The sequence below is a fragment of the Grampus griseus genome (genome assembly GCF_964374135.1).
Source record: "Grampus griseus genome assembly, chromosome: 17".
Classification (NCBI taxonomy): Eukaryota; Metazoa; Chordata; class Mammalia; order Artiodactyla; family Delphinidae; genus Grampus; species Grampus griseus.
In genome coordinates this window covers 10873352-10898565 of record NC_139011.1, presented here as the reverse complement: position 1 = coordinate 10898565, position 25214 = coordinate 10873352, and positions in this window count along the sequence as shown.

The window sequence follows — 25214 nt, the reverse complement described above, 5'->3', positions numbered from 1 at the left end:
TCTCACTTATCACCACTTAGCTTTCAGGTCTCAGCACAAACATCACCCAGAAAAGCTTTTCCCCACTCCCAAGGCAAGGACGTGTCCTCCTGCTATATGTGTTTATCTCACCCGTCATTGCTTCTTACAGGCCTTATCACAACTACAGTTAAACTAGTAATTGGGCCACTGGGTGTATCATGTCTATCTCAGCAACTCAACTGGACTCTAAGCTCCATGAGGACAAACTCACACCTGTATCCCTAGCACCTAATACAGCACTGGAACACAGTTGCCTCTCATTAATATTGTGTTTAATTACTTCAGTAATTACAAAGGAGTGTGAGCTATTTTAGTATATCTGAGTTTACATTTTTGTTTTATTTTTTGGAGGAGGAATAGCAGTAGATTAAATTTTTTAAAGCAACCTGGTATTTAAAAATATTGAAATGCCTGTTTTTAAAATAACTTTTATAAAGTAAATTCATTTATTCTTTGCACTTCGAATCAGTTTAGGGGGCCAACATTGGGAAGAGATAAAACCCCATGGGCTTCAGCAGTACCTACCGGAGTTATAATTCATTTACTCTTTGATGCATTAATTCTACTTCTAGACATCTATCCTACAGAAACACCCGATAAAGCATGAAACAACATACGTGGAAGGTCATTAATTGTAGTATTATTTATAAGTCAAAACATCAAAAACAACTGAAGTATCCAGCCATCAGGTGTGGTTAGATAAGCCATGGTACATCCACACAATGGAGTGGGCTTAAAGAATGAGGACAATCTCTATGCAGTAACATGGAGAGTTCACCAGGGTATACTGCCAAGTGAAAACAGGACTAAATGTAGAGCAATTATGATATATTTGTTTTTGCCTAAAAGAAGAAAATAAAAATATGTTTCCTATATTTGCAAAAACAACAAAAGAACACAGGAAATATAAACAAGAAACTAACAAAAATTGTTATTTCATAGGAAATATATTGGGGAATGTGTGGAAGGGAAAGAGATGGACATAAAACTTCCTGTGTTTGCCGTTCTATGCCGTTATGCCCTTTGACTAGTGTAAGTTCATACCTATTAAAAGTAAAGCTAATTTTTAAAAGCCTTTCTAAAAATTGAAAATAAACCAAGACAAATAAACCTAACCATCTATCAATTTAGTAACATAACCACACAGAGAAACGATCATTTTTTCCCCTAAGACGCTTTGACCACAGTACTTTGATTGAACATCCTTTGTGGGATATGTTCCATGGACAAAAAGGACTACAAAGTAATTTAAACTAAATCTGACCATTGTATGTTAGTGATAAAGTTCATATTGTTACTTTGAAACTATTTTCTTTATGTCACACAATAAAACAAATGAGGAATTACTTCAAAGAGAATAAAAGATTCAATTATAAGAAAAAATTAACTATAAAACTAACATTGAAATTGAAGTGGAAATAGTTAAATTAATGGATGGTTTTATTAATAGTATATTATCTATCTTAGTCCATTGAAATGGCCTAGGAACAATGTCACTAAAGTAGGTATAATCACATCTAGCACTCTGTGAAGTTAGAATTTCTTAGAGAACTGCTGCTTTTAGGACTGGATTAGGGAAGGTATAAGTTGAGCCTGGAACATGTTATCATGTTCAAAAGCAAAGAAGCTTTCCAAAAGTAACTGGGTATGTCAAACGGACACAAGAACCAGCTGGAAGGAGTTCATGCTGCCCCAAACTGTGATGATTGGAGCCCTAAAAGAAACAGTGGTCATAGCCGATTGAAATACATGGGACTTATGAAAGCCATGAGTCCATAATGATACTCAGAAAAGAAAATTAGGAACAAAAATGTACTTGTCACCATTTGAAGTGGTTATTAAAGCAACATATTCTTTTGCAAATTGGTAAAGAGAAGTAATTAAGTATTCATCCTACCTTGTCTGTAAAAACTGTATTTCAGGGCAAATAGACCCATTTATGCCAGATCTGTTTTATGGAAGCAGGCCAACCAATAAATGTATTGTAGAAGGAATGTTAGAAATAAAAAGTCAACACTTCACCACTCCTAACAGATCCTCGGGCATGGAAGGCTGCTCTGTTAGCACAGAAGGGTAGGTAATTAAGGGCAGTCTTTAGAGGATCAGAGAAGCTTCCAGGGAGTCAATGCGGGCTGAAGCTTGAATGTGAGCCAAGAACAAGAACGCAGGAGGAGGAACTGTCAGATGGAGGGATATGCAGGGGAGCCTGGAAAAGTCTGTGGATCTGTACTGATACTGAAGGGGACTCTTGGCCATTCAAGAGATCCAGAGTCAGCACAAAACCTGAAAACTGCAGAGTCAAATTTTTCTTTAGAAAATCCCTTTGGAAGGAGCTTTGTGTTGACCCAATATGCCTTCTTTCAGGGAGACCATCGCAGTCTGTTTCCCCAGAGCTGGGATCACAGCACTATTTGAGAAATATGAGGTGGTTAGCAACTGACAGCAAAGAGAGCATGCTCTGCGAGGTACATGGGAACTGTAGCCAACTGAGGGAGAAGACAAGAGTCCTGTCTCCCATCTTTGGCTTTCTAGGGGATGCGTGGCACATTCCATAGACTATATCCCCACTATTAACACTGTTCATCTTGTTCACTGTTATCCCCATCCCCTCTCAGTTGTAATTGAAAACATCCATGTAGCCAGCCCCTGATGCTAAGTATTCACGGTGCAAAGGTACACGAGAAGGGGTGAGGGACCAGAGGTGACACTAGAGAAGGAGGCAGGGGTCACCGTAGGAAGGGGCTGTGCTGGAACCAGGCAGTGTGAGACTTTGGAGTGGGGGAAAGCTCCTGGAGAGAGTTCCACATGGGGTGCGGCACCGCGAGATCTGTGCTTTGAAAAGATTGCTCCAGTTTCACTGTAAAGAAGGGCATGGAGGTCATGGGGAACTGGGTGAGGGTAAGAAATAAGATCCTAGTGTAGAGCACAGGGAACTCTCCTCAATACTCTGTAATGACCTACCTGGGAAAAGAATTTTAAAAAGAGCGGATAGGGCTTCCCTGGTGGCGCAGTGGTTGAGAGTCCGCCTGCCGATGCAGGAGACGTGGGTTCGTGCCCCGGTCCGGGAAGATTCCACGTGCCGCGGAGCGGCTGGGCCCGTGAGCCATGGCCGCTGTGCCTGCGCGTCTGGAGCCTGTGCTCCGCAACGGGAGAGGCCACAGCAGTGAGAGGCCCAACTACCGCAAAAAAAAAAAAAAAAAAAAAAAAAAGAGCGGATATATGTATAACTGATTCACTCTGCTGTACAACAAAAACTAACACAACGTTGTAAATCAACTATATTCCAATAAAACTTAATTTAAAAAATGAATGCAGACATGTAAGGAGGATGTTGCCATCATTGTGCTTAAATCTGGCTTCTCTTTTGGGTCCTCCTCAGGAGGCCAAGAATCATATGAATTGGATATGAATACAAAGTTTTAGATCTGAAGGGAAAAGTGGATGCCAGCTTTAGAACCCCAGGGCACAAAAGAGAGGCTATTTAGGGATCTAGATTTTTCAACCACAGAAAGCCAGCGGGTGAGAAGTGGTTGGTTCCCACTGAACTCCCCTGGGCAAATGAAGGGAACCACATGGCGTTTCTTCACAATAACTGACCAGTGATGGAAATTATAAATGGGGCCAGGAAGTGGTCCTTTTCACTTCAACCCACCTAGAATACATTCAAAATAGCTGTCACTTGCAAAAACAAATCTCAAAATTCTAAACAGTTTACTTAGCACATATTCATTTATCCAGCAAACTTTATTGAGCATCTACTACCTCAGGGACTGCACCATAGATTAGATTTGCAAAAATTAGAAATTAGACCCCTTGATAAATGAGACAGACAGGTGAACAGGAAGTTCAGAACAAGGTGATGCGTGATCTGATGGGGGTGAGTACAGGGGATAGATCTTTCACCAAGCCAAGGCTATCGACTTCAGTGACCCTTGGAAGCCACACCTGAAGGTAACTGGGTGGGAACAGGATTCTTATTACAGTCAAAATGTCATTAGCCCAAAGCATGAAAAATGGAAGAATTCTGGTGCATTTAATTTCCAACTTGCCTCAGGATCCACCAACTGTTTTTGGCTTCCAGCTTCATTGTTAAAAATATGCCTCAGGTGAACAAGACCACTATGATGGTTAGTAGCTATAGTAAAATGAATGAAAGTAATTATTCACTGATAGTTATATAAATAAAAGAATTTTGTTTCAGGAATTTAAGTCCTAGAGGTGGGAATGCATGCTTTACTCCCTTGCTCTTTTTTTTATTTGTTTGTTTGTTTTTCTTCTTTTTTTGAATTTTATTTTATTTATTTTTTTATACAGCAGGTTCTTATTAGTCATCCATTTTATACACATCAGTGTATACATGTCAATCCCAATCTCCCAATTCATCCCACCACCACCACCGCCCCCCCCCCCGCTTTCCCCCCTTGGTGTCCATACATACTCCTTTGCTATTAAATGCTAAAATAAACAGTGATGATTGATAGATACATCAATGACTGATAGATGAATAAAGAGATTGCTAGATATAACATACAACAAACTCCCTTTTTACATCTCTGATATGGTCTTTGCTGCATGGTTATTTGCTTTCTTCAAAATACTTACTCAAAGGAAAATAAATCTCAGTTAATCTGAAAATTCTGACGGGTTTTGATCGAGTAGCACTCAACGTTGTGCAATAAACACTTTACACGCAAAAGCCCATCAACTGGTGAATGCATTGACAAAATGTAGTATATCTATGTGATGGAATTAAAATTAAAAGCAACAAACTATGATAATTCCACAACATGAATGAACCTCAAAAATATTAAACTAAGTTTAAGAAGCCAAATGCAAAAGACTACATATCATTTACATGAAAGGTCTAGAATGACTACATATTGCATCAGTAAGAAATGTCTATGAAAGGCAAATTTGTACAGACAGAAAACAGATCATGGTTGCTTATGGCTAGGAGTGGAAGTAGCCATGAACTGCAAACAGACACAGGGGAACTTCTCGGGGTGATGGAAATGTTCTACAACTGGACTGTAGTGATGATGGCCCAACTCTATAAATGTCCTAAAATAATTAAATTGAACACTTATAATGGGTGAATTTTATGATGTGGAAATTATAGTCCAATAAAGCTATTAAAACAAACACACAAATAAATGCTGCAGAGGGTGTGGAGAAAAGGGAACCCTCTTGCACTGTTGGTGGGAATGTAAATTGATACAGCCACTATGGAGAACAGTATGGAGGTTCCTTAAAGGACCAAAAATAGAACTACCATCTGACCCCAAAATCCCACTACTGGGCATATACCCTGAGAAAACCATAACTCAAAAAGAGTCATGTACCACAATGTTCATTGCAGCACTATTTATAATAGCCAGGACATGGAAGCAACCTAAATACCCACTGACAGACGAATGGATAAAGAAGATGTGACACATATACACAATGGAATATTACTCAGCCATAAAAAGAAACGAAACTGAGTTATTTGTAGTGAGGTGGATGGACCTAGAGACTGTCATACAGAGTGAAGTAAGTCAGAAAAAGAAAAAAAAATGCCGTATGCCAACACATATATATGGAATCTAAAAAAATAAAAAATGGTTCTGAAGAACCTAGGGACAGGACAGCAATAAAGATGCAAACATAGAGAATGGACTTGAGGACACAGGGAGGGGGAAGGGTAAGCTGGGATGAAGTGAGTGAGTGGCATGGACATATATACACTACCAAACGCAAAATAGATAGCTAGTGAGAAGCAGCCGCATAGCACAGGGAGATCAGCTCGGTGCTTTGTGACCACCTAGAGGGGTGGGATAGGGAGGGTGGGAGGGAGACGCACGAGGGAGGGGATATGGGGATATATGTATACATATAGCTGATTCACTTTGTTATACAGCAGAAACTAACACACCATTGTAAAGCAATTATACTCCAATGAAGATGTTAAAAAACAAATAAACACACAAACACACAGACACACACACTTCACATATTTTTTATCCAGGTAAACAGAAAGTATTTGAAGGTAATGTCATGTAGCTGACTTATACTGAGCATCTCCTTAAGAGCTAGGTACTTTTATCTCTGTTCCAGAAAACCATCTTCAGAGAGAGAATGCAATTAGCCCAGAGACACACATCCAGTGCTAAGCTAAATTATGAATGGGAGCCAGTTGGGCCCACCTCTAAGTCCTGTACACAATTTGCTTCATCATGCCCCCCAAAATAGAAACATTTTATTGCCCCAGATTCACTTGTAGTCAAAGTAGGAAATTAGATTCACTCTGCACCAGTCTCCTTCCTCCTTCCCTGCTGTTGCCAGACTCTGTTCCCTCAGTCTCCTGGCCACTGCCTTGGGATGATTCTGTAAACCAAAACTGATCATGTCATTCCTGTGCTCAAAAATGGTGCTCTGACTCTGAAACTTTGGTTTGGGCCCTTCAGAACCTGGCTTAATCACCCAGCCTCCAGAGCAAAGCTGCTTTGCCGCTCCCCACGTTTAACCCTGCATTGCCTTGCTCTGAATGTCTCACTGGTCTTTGAAGGTGATGGCTATTTCCACATCGCTCTGCCCTTTGTCCAAGCAGCTCCTCTCATGCGAGATGCTGGACCTCTCCTCGCTCCTGCCAGGTACTGACAACCTCCTGTTCTTCCGTAATATCATGAACAAATATCATACTCTTCGTAAAGCCTTCCACTGCTTCTCTAAGCAGAGTTAGTTGTTCCAGGCAGCTTGTGCATACTCAGATCATCTTCATCAGTCTTTGAAGTATCATTTAAACACACTTACCCAGTATCAGTCTAGCGTATTTTTCACATTTTCTTTATAACCATAGCGTGTGTCATTAAAGGGACTACTTGGATTCCATCATTTACTGGCTCTGTGACCTTGGACAGATTATGTAAACTTTGTGCATCAATTTTTCCCAACTGTAAAATGAGACCAAGGAAATCATATATTTCGTGGGTATTTATAAGAATTAAATAAGTTAATAATTGTTAAGGAAAAAGTATATGTTCTGGTCCATAATAAGTACTTAATAAATATTACCTAATAATATCAATTTTATTGTTATAATAGGCTCAACAGATGTGAATTGAATAAGCAAGAGGGAGAAATACAGAGGAAAGGACAGAAGGAAAGAGGGAAGAAGAAGGAAGAGACCCTTGACGGTATAGGTAAGAGCGTAAGTTTTAGTCAGGCAGCCTGGAATCTTTGCCCTGCTACTTGCAGGTTGGGTAATCTTCAACGAGTTATTTAGCCTCCCTGTGTTTCAAGATGAATATAAGGGGCTTCTCTGGTGGTGCAGTGGTTGAGAATCCGCCTGCCATTACAGGGGACATGGGTTCGATCCCTGGTCTGGGAAGATCCCACATGCTGTGGAGCAACTAAGCCTGTGCACCACAACTGCTGAGCCTCCGCTCTAGAACCTGTGAGCCACAACTACTGAGCCTGCATGCCACAACTACTGAAGCCTGCGTGCCTAGAGCCCGTGCTCCGCAACAAGAGAAGCCACCGCAATGAGAAGCCCACGCACCGCAATGAAGAGTAGCCCCACTCACCGCAACTATAGAAAGCCTGCACACAGCAACGAAGACCCAATGCAGCCAAAAATAAATAAATAAAATAAATTAAGTATGCTATTGGATAACACATGTAAACCACTTAGCAGCACTAGCCCATAGTAAGTAATGCTGAAGAAGAAAGAGAAACAAAGTTTTGTGAAAAAGAAAAATCCTCTACTTAATTTCATTTACTCATTTTTAGGCAAGGGCCACCTAAATATTTCCTTAACCACTCTTTATTTGCACACTGGAGGATACTGCTAGAAGCCCAGGACTCCACAGTGGTTGAGAGAGGTGGATTATGAAAAATTACAATTCAGTCTCACCTCCATCTTGTTCCAAAGCTCATGGGTATTATAGGAAAGTTTCTTCCAACATGGTCATATCCAGTGAATCTTAAATATTTGTTTTTCAGCTACTTCTTCATGAGAATAGTATTAAAAGCAGAGAGAAAATAGTTCAGTGAAAAAGACAAGCCAAGAAACAATGAAGAAATTCTCAGTAAAATATTAGCAAATCATACAGATTCATAGAAGAAGAATTAAACACCTTGACCAACTAGGATTTGTCAAAGGAATACAAGGCTGTTTTAGCATAGAAAATCAAAAAACCACATGATCATCTCAATAGACAGAACATACGTATTTGACAAAATCCAACACACGTTCATGATAAAACTCTCACAAAAGTTGAAATAGAAGGAAACTTTTTCACCATGATAAAGAGAATCTACAAAAAAAAAATACAGCTAACATCATATTTAATAGTAAAAGGCTACGTTTCCCTGTAAGAGCCAGAATAAAGAAAAGACACCTGGGCTTCCCTGGTGATGCAGTGGTTGAGAGTCCACCTGCCAATGTAGGGGACACAGGTTCGTGCCCCGGTCCTGGAAGATCCCACATGCCGCGGAGCGGCTGGGCCCGTGAGCCATGGCCGCTGAGCCTGCGCGTCCAGAGCCTGTGCTCCGCAACGGGAGAGGCCACAACAGTGAGAGGCCCGCGTACCGCAAAAAAAAAAAAAAAAAAAGATATCTGCTCTTGGCACTTCTATTTAGCATTATACTAGAAGTTCTAGCCAGTGCAATCAAACAAGAAGATGAAATAAAAGTCATCCAGATTGAAAAGGAAGAAGTAAAGCAATCTTCATATACATCTGACATAATCCTGTATGTAGAAAATCCTAAGAAGTCCACAAAAAATATTAGAAATAATAAAAAAGTTTAGCTAGGTCACATGACAAAAGATCAATTATAGTGATACACAAAAATCATTTGTATTTTATAGAAGCATTGAACAATCTGAAAGTAAAATTAAGAAAACAATTCAATTCACAATAGTATCAAAAGAAATAAATACTTAGGGAAAATGTCAATGATAGATGTTTAAGATGTACACTTAAAATTAGAAAACATTGTCTAAATAAATTAAAGATCTAAAAATAAAGACAACATATGTTCCTGTATTAGAAAACTCAATATTGTTACAATGGAAATTCTACCCAAATTGATCTATAGGTTCAATGCAACCCCCATCAAATTCCTAGCTGTCTTTTTGCAGAAAATGAAATGGCCAAACAATATTGAAAAATAAGAATAAAGTTGGAAGACTTAGACTTCCCAACTTGAAAATTTACTATAAAGCTACACTAATCAAGACAGCAAGGCACTGGCATAAGAATAGACGTATAAATAAATCAATGGAATTGTGGGCCCAAAAATAAACTCATACATTTGCAGTCAACTGATTTTCAACAAAAATGCCAAGAAAATTCAATAGGAAAGAAAATTTTCTCAACAAATGATATTGGTACAACTGAATATTCACCAGAAGAAGGATTCATTTGGACACCTACCTCACACCATACACAAGTACTAACTCAGAATTGATCAAAGATCAAAGCATAAGATCTGAAACTATAAAACTTTTAGAAAAAAAAAAGAAAATTTCTCATGATCTTGGGCAAGGCAACGATTTCTAGATACAACTCAAAACCACAAGCAATGAAAAAAAGTGATTAAAATGGACATAAATTTAAAACTTTTGTGATTCAAAAGACAACATTAAGAAAGTGAGAAGACACACACATAATGGGAGAAAATATTTTCAAATCATATATCTGATAAGGCACTTCTATCTAGAACATATAAAAGTTTTACAACTCAGTAATACATAGAAAAACAACCCAATTTAAAAATGGACCAAGCATTTGAATAGACATTCCTCCAAAGAAGATAAATGAATGGCCGATAAGCACATGAAAAAAATGCTCAACATCATTACTCATTAGGAAATACAAGTCAAAATAATAAGATACCATCTCACACCCAGGAGGATGGTTAGAATCTAAAAGTCAAATAATAACAAGTGCTAACAAGGATGTGGAAAAACTGGAATCCTCATATATTGCCGGTGAATATAAAATGGTACAGCCACATTGGAAAGCAGTTTGACGGTTCCTTAAAAAGTTGAAATACACTTACATATATGACCAGCAATTCTACTCCTGGGTAATGTGTTAGAGGAATGAAAGCACATGTCTGAAAAAAAACAAAAAATAAAAAACCTTGTACGTGAACGTTTATAGCAGCATTATCCATAATAGGCAAGAAGTGAAAAAAATCCAAATGTCACTGCACACTTTTTATATGGATTTGCTAATCCAGCTAATTTGAATGTCAGCTTCTCTAGCATTTTATATTTGTCTCCAAACACTTCACATAGTCAACATTTTGTATTCTAAAGATGAGACTTTAATTTTACAAACTTTGCTATTTTTGCAGCCTTATGCCCTTCCCCATTCCCTCCCCTCCTGAAGCCTTGCCTCTGCTATAGTCCTTAAGCAAAATCATCTGCTCTTGCTAGGAAACAGTTGCAGCAAACTGTCTTAGATCTGGCCTAAAATATTTGTTTGACAGTTTCCAGGGAATTAGGCAGGTTGATCTTTCGGCGGATTTGTTTTCACTGAATCGGTTTACAGGGAATTGGTGTTTTGGTGAATCACCTTTTGGCAAATGGATTTTCAGCAAATTGACTGAGAGCCAGTGAACGACTCAATTCTCCTGTATTCTATGCCTCCTCACAGCTTCATTCTTTGTTCACATAAATGAGTCCATTGACGGTCACATGTTTTCACTGCTTGAGCCTCTAAGGAACTTTGAGCCTCTGAGACCTCAAGCTTGTCAATTCAGATTTGATGACGTGACTGTGGAGCAAAACACAGTTGAAGAGTGCAAACCAGGCAGTATAGACTAGTTGTCCCCCTGCCTTTTTTTTTCAATAGCCATGAAATCCTTTCTTCAAAAGCATCCAGAAGTCTAATATGCAAAGGAGATAAAAGAAGATAAGCTCTTGCTGATGTAGGTTCCACTTAGCTTCCTCCCATGACCTCCCCTGCATGCACACTTATTTCTCTGAGCTCCTGGGAAGGGGACCTGGTGTTCTAAATTACTAGTTTCATCCCATCATGTCTTTTCAGGGATCAGAAAACTGAGGCACAGAGAGTCCCAGTGACTTAGTCAAATTCAAAAGGAAGAATGAAAATATAATGATAAGATATTAACTCCCCCCACCCTGCCCCAGAATGTGAATAACTATAGCCAAATCCCATTATTTGGTACAGAAATCTTTTCTAGTATCCAAATGGATCTTCCCAAAGTGATAATGGAAAGAACATGGATTTCTACTCTATCAGATCATATTCCAGTTCTATTTCTTTCTATCTCTGTAAATGTTGGCTGTCTCTCAACCTATCTGAGCCTCCATTTTTTCATCTGCAATGAATGGATTAAAATATCTGTGTTCCCATTTCCTGTGATGATTAAATGAGTTAATATATGTAGGTGCCTAAACATGTGTCACAGTAGGTATATGTTATTTCCTTTCCCTTCTCCTTGCCTCCTACCTTCCTCTCTACTATACACAAGACCTAAGGATTTGAATGTTGTGTCTATCTTTCAAATGCAACCCTCCGCAATGAGTCACCAACACTCAAAATAATCTGTGACCGCAAGTCCAAATAAAGTTCTCATTGATCAGTCAATGAAAACCCACAAGGTAAATAAACACCACAGAGAGCAGCAAATAAAGCTGAAAACAGTTAAAACCCATATAAATTTGCATCAGAAATATCACTTCACTTTGACATTTCTCAAATCATCTATCAACCTTCTTTAGGCTCTTTACGCAGTCTTTTCTCCATAATTCTACTGGCAGGTTCCCACGTGCTCAAGACAGATGTATGAACCAATAACTTTCCTAGAAGTTCCCAGACTTAGCTGTTCTCCAACACGTAGACTCTCCAGGGAGATAATGCTGAAGACCTGTATGCTATCTTCTCCAATTCCCCCGTCCAGGTATTCCTGGAGAGCTAAATAATGTACCAATGGAAGGACCTTCCACAGAAAACTTGGAAACGAAACTCAGGATTTACCTGGAATTCATATTAAGTCTTCAGCTGGAGGGAATAGAGAAAGGGGGTAGGAAGACAAGTGTGTGTATTTAAAATATTGGAAAGCAAAAGAGAAGAGAGCAGTCTCTAAAATCTAGTTTGCCCTGTATTCCTGAGTGGTGAGAGGTGAGATGTCAAGTGTCGGCAAGAATGACCTTGAAGGTCAAAGTAGCCCAAGTTGCTTCATTGCGGCCAGCCTCATAGCTGCCTTTTGCTGAAAGCCTTTTATATAAACAGGCTCCAGGCTGCAAGCTTTATATACATTATTGCATTTGAAACTTAGACCCCCATCTAAGACTTAATTTTGAAAGAAAGAAATTTTAACTTTGATCAAAACAGAGAAAATTATATCCCAATAATAAGATGCAAAAGATCCCCATTGGGGTCACTCTGATTCCCTTTCATTTCTCCTGAAATGGCTCTACTTAAAGCCCAACATTAGCCATTGCTTTTATACTATAAACCAAACTCCTCACAATGGCCAAAGAGTCCAACATGATTATTTCATTCCTGCTTACTTGTCCTGCCTCTTACTTTCTACTAGTCCTTCCTTTACTATTGCATGCTCCAGATATACATAATTGTATGTTTTCTCTCCCTGTCGCTTTCACATTTCCTCTTCCTCTCTCTCTCTCATGTATCCTGTCTCTCTCTCTCCTCTACTCTGCACCACTTCATTTATTGCTCAGGAAAGTTGCTGATGAAATATTTCTCACCAAGTCATGCATAATTGGTTTAATGCCTTTGTCTCCCAAGAGCTTTTGCATTTTAATAGAGGACAATATTTTATTAGCATTAATGTTAATTATTAAGTAAAATAGCTTTCGCTTTTATAGCACTTTAGAGTTTACAAGGCACATTTACATATAGTATCAAATCTATACTCACAGACATGAAGAGAGGAGCATGTTTTTATTGAAAGAAAAAAGCTACCTTGAATTACATTTTCTTCCTGTGGTATGACTCTTCCTTTTACTTGGTGGGAAGTGCACTTAAACTGAGATATTATATGCAAACAATGAATAATGCTAAACCCTAGACAATTTGAACAATTAGGAAAGACTGATTTCTACATTATAATAGAAATCTTTTATTTTGTTATAATTAACAAATAATTCTCATCGTAACAAATTTAAGAAGTGAAATTTTACCTCGAAAGAGAATTCATGATAAGAATATTCTCTTATTGGAAGAACAGTCATTATTAAATAAGGGTGGCATTCCACTTACAATCATACTAGAAACATAAGACTGAGATGTTAGGACATTTGACAAGTTTCCAACTTTTTTCTTTTCTTTGCCATCTCTCACACTGGGAATCCATTATAGGGGAAAACATGGTGGTCTTTTCTTGCTGGATTTCAGTTCTCTGAAATCAGTTATTGAAGGCTTTGTATAAAAGTAGGGATGTAACCAGAGGAATTTTGTAAATCTTAATCTAATGACTATGGCCAAATTGCAAAGAACTGAGAGAATAAAAATGGAAAAAATCGGTCAGAGCTCTAGATGAGATACAATTAATTAAGGTCCAGTCCAGGGTTGCAGCAATGGAGATGGAAAGAAAGTGAAACGTGTGAATATAACATGAATGTATCTCCATGTATCTCCAGTAGTGAATGAAATGTCATCGTCCTGCCATGAGGTGACATTCCTAAGCCCATTATTAATTTTGCCAAGAGCTCAAGAAGGAAAAGCCACATTCAATATGGTGATACAATCAGAGCCTCTATTTTTTCTTATACACAATGTCCAGCATTCATTCAATAATTACTAAGAAGAATAAGAAACAGGACTGAGGAAAAAAGAAACTAAAAATAGAAATATATAGACATGGACTTTTAAAAAACTGTTAATGTTTTGAAGAACATAGATGACAGGACGTAGAGCACTATCAGATAACTGGAATCTTTAAGAAAGAATCAAATGGAAATTCTACAAGTAAAAAATACAACTAAAATTGTAGTTCAATAAATGGATACATTGGGTCACATATAGCTCATAAAAGGTTGAGTGAACTAGAAGTATCAATAGAAATTATCCAGATTGAAGTACAGAAGGACAAAAAAGTGTTTAACATATCAAAAGAAAATACAGATGACAATATGTGAAAAAGGCATAAATGTAACTGAAATTCCACAAAAGGAAGAAAAAGTATTGCTGACAATTATACAATTTTCAGGTGTATGTGGAACATCTACCAAAACTGACCATATATTGATATTATGCTATAAAGCAAGCTTCAATACAATTCAAAGGCTTTAAATCATTTAAAATATATTTTATGATGGCACTGGATATAAAATTCCATAATAGACAACTAGAAAATTCTCAAATGTTTGAAAATCAGACAAGACTGCTAAATAATACATTCAATGTTATATCAGATTGGATATTATAAAATATGCTGAGTGATATTAAAAATTTGACATTTTAAAACTTGTGGCATTTAGCTCAGGCATATGTTAGAAAAGAAGAAAAGCTGAAAATCAGCAGTCTATTCACCTGAAGAAGTTTAAATTTTGAAAAGAACAACAAATTCAACCCAAAGAAAACAGGAGAAGAATTAATTTGAAATGAAGGAAGAATTAAAATGAAATAAAAACAAACATAAAATAGAGAAATCAATAAATTCAGAAGTTGGTTCTTTGAAAAAACTAATAAATTGAGGAATCTATAGCAAGAGAGAGACAGAAAGAAAAAATAACCAAAATAAGGAATGAAAATATAGACATAACTTTATATCAAGATATTTTGTGTTAATAATTTTAAAATTTAGACAGTCAACCAATTTCTAAAGAATACAAATTACCAAAACAGACACATAATGAAACAGAAAATGTAATACTATATTAAATAAATTAAACATGCAATTAAAAATATTTTCACAAAGAAATCTATAGGCCCTGAGGAGCACTTCTGAATTCTTTTTTAGATACTTAAAGAAGAAATAACACCAATATTACATAAACTCTTCCAGAAAAAATGAGAAAACAATTCCAAACTTATTTTATAAGAACAGCATGACTTGATTTTCAAACCTAACAAGAATATTAAAACAAAATAATATTATGGATAATTACCTCTCAAAAATACAGAAGAAAAAATACTAAATAATTATTTCAAATCCAGAAATAATGAAAATCATAATATGTTACAACAAAATTTACTTATTCCAGAAATGAAGCTGATGTAGTTAACCAATAATATTTACTATCTTGAAAAAATGAGAAAAATCATGTAGGCCTATTTATAGATATGATAAAGTGATTTTTAAAAAACTTAGAAAACTAGGAATACAAAAAATCTTTCTTAATCTGATGAAGAGTATTTATTTTAAAAATCTATAAATATGCCTGTCTTTATGGTCTGAAAAAAAACTTACAACAAACATAGTATTAATGGTGGGATATCGAAATATATCGCCCAGATATTGAAAATTAGACAAAGATATCCACTATCAATACTCCTATTCAACATTGTACTGGAGGCCCTAGCCAGTGTAATAAAGCAAGAAAATGAAATGGATGACATAAGATTGATAAGGTAGAAATAAAAATATGATCATTCATTGACAATGTGATTGTGTACATTGAGAATCCATAAAATTCTATAACCTATTGAAATAAATGATTTTGTTAAATGATTAAAAACTTTAAAATACCATTTATTAAAAAATCAGTAAAACTGACTAAAGATATGGCAGTAAAACTGACTAAAGATATGGAAGACTTCTAAACTGAAAACTACAAGATATTATTTAGAGAAATTTTAAAAGACCTAAGCAAACAGAGGGATAGACCACGATTATGGATCAGAACACTCAATATGTAAAGATATCGATTTCTTCCAAATTGACTTATATATTCTTTGCAATCCCTATCAAGACTCCAGAATTTTTTGACATGAATATTAACCAGCTGATTCTAAAATTTATAGGAAATGAAAAGGGTCAGAAAAAGCCAAGACATTCTTGAAGAAGAACAGTTAGAGGACTTACATTACCAGATATCAAGATTTATTATGGAGTTATAGGTAATTAGGGCAGTGCAAAGATAGACAAACAGACCAATGAAACAAAAAAATCACGCATGTAGTCATTCATAACAAAGGTGATACTGCAGTTAAGCAGAGAAAGAATGGTCTCTTTAATAAACGTTGCTATAGCAATCATGACTCCCTTTTTACAATAGACACAAAAGGCCAGATGGATTATAGATCTACGTGAAAATGCTAAAAAAAATAGAGCTTCTACAAAGTACCCTAGATGAATATCATGATATTTTCAATAGACAAAAATTTCTTATACAGGACTTACACACAAACAATTAACCACTTAGGAAAAGTTTGACAAATTAAAATTTTAAATCTTTTCATCCAAAGAAACCAGAGTATGATAAGGCAAGCCACAATGTAGGAGAAGATATTTGAAATTCATGTGCCTGACAAAAGACTCCATTCTGGATTTTATAAAGGACTCCGATCAATAAGTAAAATCAAAGGTATAGAATTTGAAAAATGAGTAAAATATTAAACAGGCATGTCACAAAAAGGATACCCAAGTGGCTAATAAACATATGAAAAGGTGATCAAAATCACTATTCATCAGGACAATGTAAATCAAAACTACAATGTGATACCATTACATGCCCACCAGCATGCCTTAAATAAAAAACACCACCAAATATTACACAGCATTAATGAAGATGTGAAGCCATCAGAACATTCCTGCTCTGCTGGCAAGACTACAGGTTGGTATCACTTTAGAAAACCACTTGGTGGTTATCTCCCGAAGTCAAACACATTTGTACCCTCTGGTGCAGCATTTTTTACTCCTAGATATAAACCAATTAAAAATGAGTACAAGGGTTTCCCTGGTGGCGCAGTGGTTGAGTCCACCTGCCGATGCAGCGGACTTGGGCTCGTGCCCCGGTCCGGGAAGATCCCACATGCCGCGGAGTGGCTGGGCCCGTGAGCCATGGCCGCTGAGCCTGCGCGTCCAGAGCCTGTGCTCTGCAACAGGAGAGGCCACAACAGTGAGAGGCCAGCGTACCACAAAAATAATAATAATAAAAAATAAATAAAAATGAGTACATAAGTGTCCTAAAGAATGTGAACAAGAATATCTGTAGCATGACATATTCCTAATTGTGAACACCAGAAACAAATGTCTTCAGCAGAATAAATTTTTTATATTCATATAATAAAATAATATACATACAGTGAGGAGGATAGACAAACTGTTGCTACACACAACTACATGACTAATTCTCAGAAACAGAATGTTGAATGAAGGAGACCAGATGCAAAAGAGTATGTGTTCTATGATCTCATTTATATAAAGTTCAAAACAAACACAATTGGAAGTCAGGGTAGTGGTTCCCCTGAGGGGAGGTGGTGATGGGAAAGGAGTAGCAGGGGTCATCTGGAGATTTGGCCACAAGCTATTTCTTGATTTGGGTACTAGGTACTGGGGAGTGGTGGTGTTGATTTTTGTTTTTTTTGTTTTATTTTTGGCTGCGTTGGGTCTTCCTCGCTGCACAGGCTTTCTCTAGTTGCGGCGAGCGGGGTCTATTCTTTGTTGCAGTGCACAGGCTTCTCATTGTGGCGGCTTCTCTTGTTGTGGAGCATGGGCTCTAGGTAGGCGGGCTCAGCAGCTGTGGCTCACAGGCTCTAGAGCGCAGGCTCAGTAGTTATGGCGCACGGGCTTAGTTGCTCCGCGGCATGTGGGATCTTCCCAGACCAGGGATCGAACCCGTGTCCCCTACATTGACAGGTGGACTCTTAACCACTGAGCCACCAGGGAAGTCCCAGAAGTGTTTATTTTTGAAAATTCATCAAGCTGTACTTTTATGATTTGTGCCCTTTTCTGATGTTATTTATGAAAGGTTTGTTCAGTAAGAGGTTTACTGATAAGAAATTTGTGTGGCAGTCCAAAATCGTACCAAACCTACTCTCCAGTCCCTGGAAGAGTCCCTTCACCCCATCTTTTGGGTTTCTGGACCAAATGATGTGTGTTGCAATATGTGTGTTGGTGGAGAGGGGTCCGCACACCAACAATTCTCAGGACACCAGCTGGGTGTCCTACAATTCAACTCAATTCTGACACTATCTACCCAGAGACAGCATCAGATTCCATAGGTTAAGGGTTCAATCCTACAAAGCTGTTACCCACCCACTTCAGACACCAACTGCAAGCCCAGGTGATAACCTGGGCTTCTGACCAACTGGCTATAAATCAGAGGTTTCCACACCTCCTCCTTGGGCTCAGTTAATTTGCTAGAGTGGCCCACAGAACTCAGAGAAACATTTTACTGACTAGATTACCAGTTTATTATTAAAAGATATAATTCAGGAAGAGCCAGATGGAAGAGATGCATAGGGCAAGGTGTGGGGAGAGGGCATGGAGCTCCCATGCCTCTCCATGTGCGCCACTCCACAAATTCACCAAACTGGAAGCTCTCTGAACCCAGTCCTTTGGGGGTTTTATGGAGGCTTCATTACACAGGCATAATTGATTAACTCATTGGCCATTGGTGATTGATTCAAACTACCCTTCCCCCAAAATCAGGGGATGGGACAGAAAGTTCCAACCCCCTTGTTGGGCTGCACCCCACAGGCCTGCAAGTCTTGTAGTTGCCCGACCGTGAGACCAAAGAAAGAGCCTTGATACAGTGACAGAGACATCAATGGTGTATTGGACAGGGGAATGTTACAAGTCTGAAGCACAGTCCTGGAGTGACACTCCACTGTGTATAGCAGACAACAGGCAGGACACGGTAGGAAACATCACTACTCCGGAGAGAAGGAGGCTACCATTTACAAAGGGATTGATGTCAAGTTGGCTCATCACTTACAAGGGAAACCAGTGGCTGGGGTAGGGGGCAAGCACGTAGGTATTTCCTGATTAAGCCCTACGATTAAGAGGATTGGATAGTCATGTGAGTAGCATGCAGGTGAAGCAGAGATTGGTCAAGCAGGAGATACACAGAGAGCAAGAGAACAGCCATGTTGAGTGGCCTGACCGCACACCTGTATTCATAGCTGGTTCGTCTGGCAACCAGCTCCCATCCTTCAGCGCTTTCCAAAAGTCACCTATAAACACAAACCCAGTTGTGATGGAGAAGGGATTGTTACGGATATCAAGACACCTGTTCCACCCTTATGGCTCTGAAGCTTTCAAGCAACCAAAGACAAGACAAGAGATATTCCCATTTCACTTATCGCCCAGGAAATTCCAAGGGTTTTGAGAGCCAGAAACTGTGGATGAAGACCAAATATATATAAGAAATATATTTTGGCCATCTGAATGACCAAATATATATGTATTTTTTTCTTTTTTTTAATTTTAATTTTATATTGGAATATAGTTGATTAACAATGTTGTGTTAGTTTCAGGTGTACAGCAAAGTGATTCAATTATATTGCATGCCATTTTTCAACATTGCTTATCCAAGATACTCCCCCTAACTAAATGCCTAAAATGGTCTTGTGCTATTGGGCAAGAAAAAGTTGTCTTTTTTTTTTTTTCAAAGAATAGAAATGTATCCACCTAGAATAAATGAAAATGAGTATCTGAAATACCATATACACTTCAAATATATAACATGGAGAGCCAGACTTTGAAAAAATTAAGACAATAAAAGAATTGCAACTTACAATAAAAAAATTAGGAAATTAAGAAAAACACACAGAAATTCTTGAAATTTTTCCCTGAACTGTATGCCAGGGACCTTCAGATTCAACACTCCGGATTCAATACCAGACCTAGCTAAAAAGTTTGGAGGAAAATAACCCAGTCAAGTGGCAAAATCCTCTCTTCTGCTCATATACTGGTGAGTCCTCAGTTGCAAACCACTCAGTTCCTGAACAGGTGCTACACATTAGCCAACTAGCAAGCCTGTGAAAGCATTCGCTACTGTCTGCACCTAAGCCACGGCATGAGCACTAAATTTTCCTTCCATCTGAAATCCTTCCACAACCTCTTCCCCAATGGGCAGCGCTCAGCACAGCTGTTTGATGTCCCAAGCAGATGTGGAACACAGGAACCTCAGCGGGGAGATCATTCCAAATGTATGTCTGCCTGCAGATCCTAGGCCCCAGACTATCTCCCTGCAACAGAACCTCATCTGGAAACAAGACAGTTATCTTTTCTAGTAGGGGTTGCGGAGAGTAAAGGAAGAGAGCTGGAAAGGAGAAGGAGTTAGGGGATGGGAAACCAACAACATGTGGTTCGTTTTCAGGAAGCTGCTAGGCTGCATCTTTCAGAGCAGCTCACATTTTTTTCAAGATGCATTTTCTTTGAGGTCCCCCACTCCGGATACCCCAGTGCCCTCGTTTCAGCCCTGGCCCTTGCATCACCACCAACTAGGGGAAGGAGCCGGGGCAGCGGTCACCGTTCTCTTGGATAAGCTCTACCGTAATCTTCATAAACCTCAATGCTCAAGGTGCAGAGGGAGATTGGAGGAAACTTGTTTTTCCGTTGGTTTCTCTCTGACTTCTGTGGCTAATCATTCCTAGAACAGGAGGCTGGAGAAATTTAGGTGGGAAACACTCTTCTGACCAGTCGGGTTTCCTCACCCTTCTAGGGTACAACTGATTAGGAAAAGCTTCAGGGTTACATAACCTCCTTCTTTCGGTGGGGAGGGGGGTGGTTCTCATCAAAAGTTAAATGGGCTGCTCACCCCTGAGAATTGCGATGACCCCACCCCGGCCCGGAGAAGCAGGGCAGGAATCCCTTGGTTGTGTTTCAGTATTGTTGCCAGCCTCATCCCAACACCCCAGTGGACCAGTCCAGCAGGACAACCAAGTCCGTTCATTCATTCAACAAGTACTAATTGAGTGCCCACCATTCTAGGTACTTGGGCTATGTCAGTAAAACAAAACAGAGAACTCTGCCCCAGTGGACTCATCTTCCAGTGAAGGGAAAGAGAATGAACAATAGTAAATAAATTAAAAGTGTGTTGGAAGGTGATAAGTGAAATCAACAGAAGCAGAGCAAGTACAGAGTGTTGGGGGAGCGGAAGTGGGAGTTGCAATTTTAAACAGGGTTCGGGGCATGGAAAGATGACATCTGATCAAAGCCTTGAAGAAGATGATGGGTGTCAGTTATGTGACCTTCTGGAGGAAAAGTAAAGGTCTAAGGTCTGGGTGTTCCCAGTGTTTTCAAGGGACCACAAAAGTGGTCAGGGTGGAAGGAGCAGAGTGAACAGGGCAGAGAAGAAGGGGAGGTGAGGACCGAGAGACACGGGCCAGTGCAGGTAGGGTTTTGCAGGTAATTGTAAGGATTGGGGCTTTCAGAATAAATGAAACGGTAGCCATTGCTCTTCTGAGCAAAGGAGTGGCAGAATCAGACCATTCACCATTGTGCTCACTCTGGAGTGAGAACAAACACAGGAAGGTTCTTCGGATATTGTTATATCCTCCTCCATTGGAGACCCCTACAAGCTTCTGGGTCAAGTTCAGATGACCTACAGACCCACCCCATCTTGGCCTGGGAGGGGGTGGGGGAGGGAAGGGAGCCCAACAGCCTATGTGCTTAACAATATGGTCTAAATCATTCAAGGGGACCATCAAGAATTAAGAAGACCATTTTTAGTTTATTTTCCTGCAGAAGGAATGGCCTTATTTTGAGCCCGGCCCCTTTCCTTTCTTCAAACTTCCTTGTGACCACAGAGACAGATTCCAAGGACTGCTAGCTGGGTGCAATGGATACGCTCAGAACACGGAAAGCTACATGGCGACTCTGTCCCCAGGTGCCATTAACCGATGCTCTAACTTTCCGAGCTGGCCACCCATAATGCTTTATGGAATGCAACCTTTTTTTTTAGTCATGACATAGCACACTATTGTTTCAGTGATGTGGTAGACCGGGGGGACTCTTTCAAGGCTATCAGTCTGTTCATTCTGAGCAGGGCCACCAGCCTCTGACAGAAGGAACTACTGTTTGTTTCTCTGAAGGCATGAAACCAGAAGGAGAAATATATACTGAACTCACTCAGGGCAAAACGCACCGTGGCCGAGCCATGCTGACCACAAAATCCCAACAAATAATAGCAAGAAGGTGAGGTTAGAGGTCATGTGTGGAGATGAGCCAGATAAGAATCACAGGCTAAAAATAAAAACCTCAGGGAATTAATTTTCCAAAGGCCCGTCCTTCCTCCTAATGCAACCTAGCGTCAAAGCCTCCATGATACTCTGGGGTCAAGTTCTTGGTTACATTTCAGAATTATTTTTAATTTGGCTTTGATTTGGTTTCACTTGATACCCACAGCGAGCTGCATTTGTGGTCAAAGGCTTGAACAAGCATACAGGGTTCGGGACGCCAGGCTTTGCCAGAGCTCAGGTGGAAACCATAAAACCACCAGGTTTCACTGGAAGCCGATGGAAACCGTAAAACCGCCAGGTTTCATTGGAAGCTGGTGGAAACCTCTTGTCCTGCTTGGTTAGCGGCGTTTAGACTTTGGACTGGAGTCAAAATGATGAGTGTGCCTGCCCCTCTCCCTCACTGGGATTGTGGCCTGGCCTGACCTGTAGCCAATGGCGAACGATATCAGAAAAACCTGTGTTTGGGACCTGGCAGCATTGTTCTCTGAGCTCTTTCCATTTGGTCCATGTCTCCATCCCCCCTTTTGGGCTTGTAAAGGCCCAGGCTATTCCATTTCTTGCCCATTCTCACAGTCTTCAGCAAAGACCTAGCACTGTGCAGGATACCTGGCTGCCTTTCCCAGGGACATTCCAGCATTAGACTTTGCTGTAACAGGGGAGGAAAGGACCTCTACGAATCACAAGAAGGTAGCAGAGGGATTTGGGCAAGCAGAATGCTTTGTTATTCATTCATTCACTCACTTACTCATATAAGCAACCAGTATTGAGTACCTCCTGTTCTGAGTGTTTAGAAGATCTCAATGTCACTAACATACCTGCCCTATCCTCAGGGAGCTCACAAAACCAAATCCTGGCCTCACAATACTGACATCACATCAACACGTGTGACGATTGAGGGGCCTCTCCGGAGTCTCAGTTTCCTCATTTGTAATAGAAGGACGCCATTAACCCCTACACTGATGAGCTTTTAAGAGCAAATGGGACAAATGGATGCTAACATCCTTTACAAACCACCAAGCACAACTTCAGCACCTGATTACCATCTCATATTACTTGTGTTCAAGGATTTGAACCACTGTGGCCCAGTCTTTTAAGTAAATAAATACAGAAGGGAAGTCTCTTCCTTACCATCGAAAGCTAACAGATGTAGAAAGACTCATGGAACTAGAAAACCACCATTTGGCAACAATTATAATAATAATCAAGTCAGGCAAGCATCATCAATGCGCGATAAAACTAGTGGCTTAACGCATGAAGAGTATGTTTACAAAATCAGGTATCTTCTGACAAGATACTAATTAATGAGAAAGATGGTAGAGAAACCTGGCAGACACAACCTTAATCAAAGTCAACACCACCAGTAATGGGAGAAATTGACACTGCATGCCTCCTTATATAATGCATGGAAAAAGGCATCACTTCTATGACAGCTCAGCTGAAAATGCATAACCTGAATCTCATCATGAGAAGACATTAGAGAAACCCAAATTGAGGAACATTCTACAAAATATCTGACCTGCACTTTTCTAAATTGCCATTGTCATAAAAGACAAAGACTGAGGAGGGTCAACAGGCACAAATTCAAAGCATGATGCAGTACTTTGCTATATAACATGTCATTGGGATAATTGGTGAATCTGGATAAGGTCTATAGGTTAGGTAATAGTTCTGTGTTAATGTTAATTTCCTAGTCTTGATGATTATGCTGTGGTTATATGAAAGAATGTGTTTGTTTTTAGAAAATATACACAGAGGTATTTAGGGGTTAAGGGCATCATGTATAAAACTTACTCTCAAATAATTCAGGAAAACAATTATATATAATTGTGTATATAATTATATATGTATATAACAATTGGAGAGAGAGAGAGAGAACAAGGGAGAGAGAGAGACAGAGAAATTAACCAAAGTTGGTAGAATTATTAACACTGGGGAATTCCTTGTACTATTCTACAGAGAGTTCTGGCTGTACTTTCTGGAAACCCCAGATGCCAAATGTTTCACCCATTTTTCATCCCTGTTGTCAGGGCTTCTGATATTCATGACAAGATGGGAGATGACGCTAAATGGGACATTCCTTCAGTGCTGCTTTCCTATAACGACCCACCCACACCCCAGAGCAGCATCCTTAGGACTAGCTGTCGTTGCCAAGCCAGCTGGTGTCTTAAAAATTTATCTCCTGAAACACGTAGTCCAACACCATCTCTTCCATTCCTGATGGAAGGCAGAAGTATATCGCTACTGCAGTGCAACATGCCGGCACACATAGATCATGCAGAAATCAGGTGGCAATTTGATCCCCTGGTGTTATTCGCACCATCTGTTTGCTGTGCTGGATTCTTCACATGCCACTTGGGCCAGGTGGTCAGCTCCTACCCGTCCTGGAAAAACTACTGGTAAAAATCAACCCAAGCCTGGACCCTTTGCATTTTGGGGAGTCATGAAGTGACCAGTCCCTGAGAACAGGCACAATGTAACCCACCCCACCCCCCACCACAGTGACAAGAATTAAACAGGACAATAAGACTTTGACCCCTCCCGACGCTTAGTTAAGACAGTCTAGAGAAAGTACAAGAGTGCCCCCTTCTGTCCAGAGCTGGAATCATTGTCATTGGCCCGTCACACATTTCCGTCTCGAGAGGACTTAAAATCATGCCTTCCAGATAAAAATATGATTCCAGAGCTCACGTTTTTAAACACTATGCTACAGTTGTCGCTTAAATCAGCACGTATCCACACTGAGATTTCACCTTTATTATTTCATGTTACCCTTCCATGACCTCAAGAGGCAAGCAGAGCCGCGATCATTACCGTCCCTAACAAATGATTTGAAACAGACAATAAAGTTACTTATCCAAGCTCAGAAAGACTCTCTTCCGTGTCTCCATCTCTGAAATTTCAGTGGCTGTGATGAAAGGCTTCTAAACTCTCCTGCAACCCCAATAATACAGATGAGACTCTGGGGTTCTGGGTCATCCTTGATGCAACAAAGACTTGGGGAAGAGGGTGAAACTGCCATTAGGACGATCCACAATGACTTACGTCCTTATAAACCAAAAATACAAACTCTGTAAA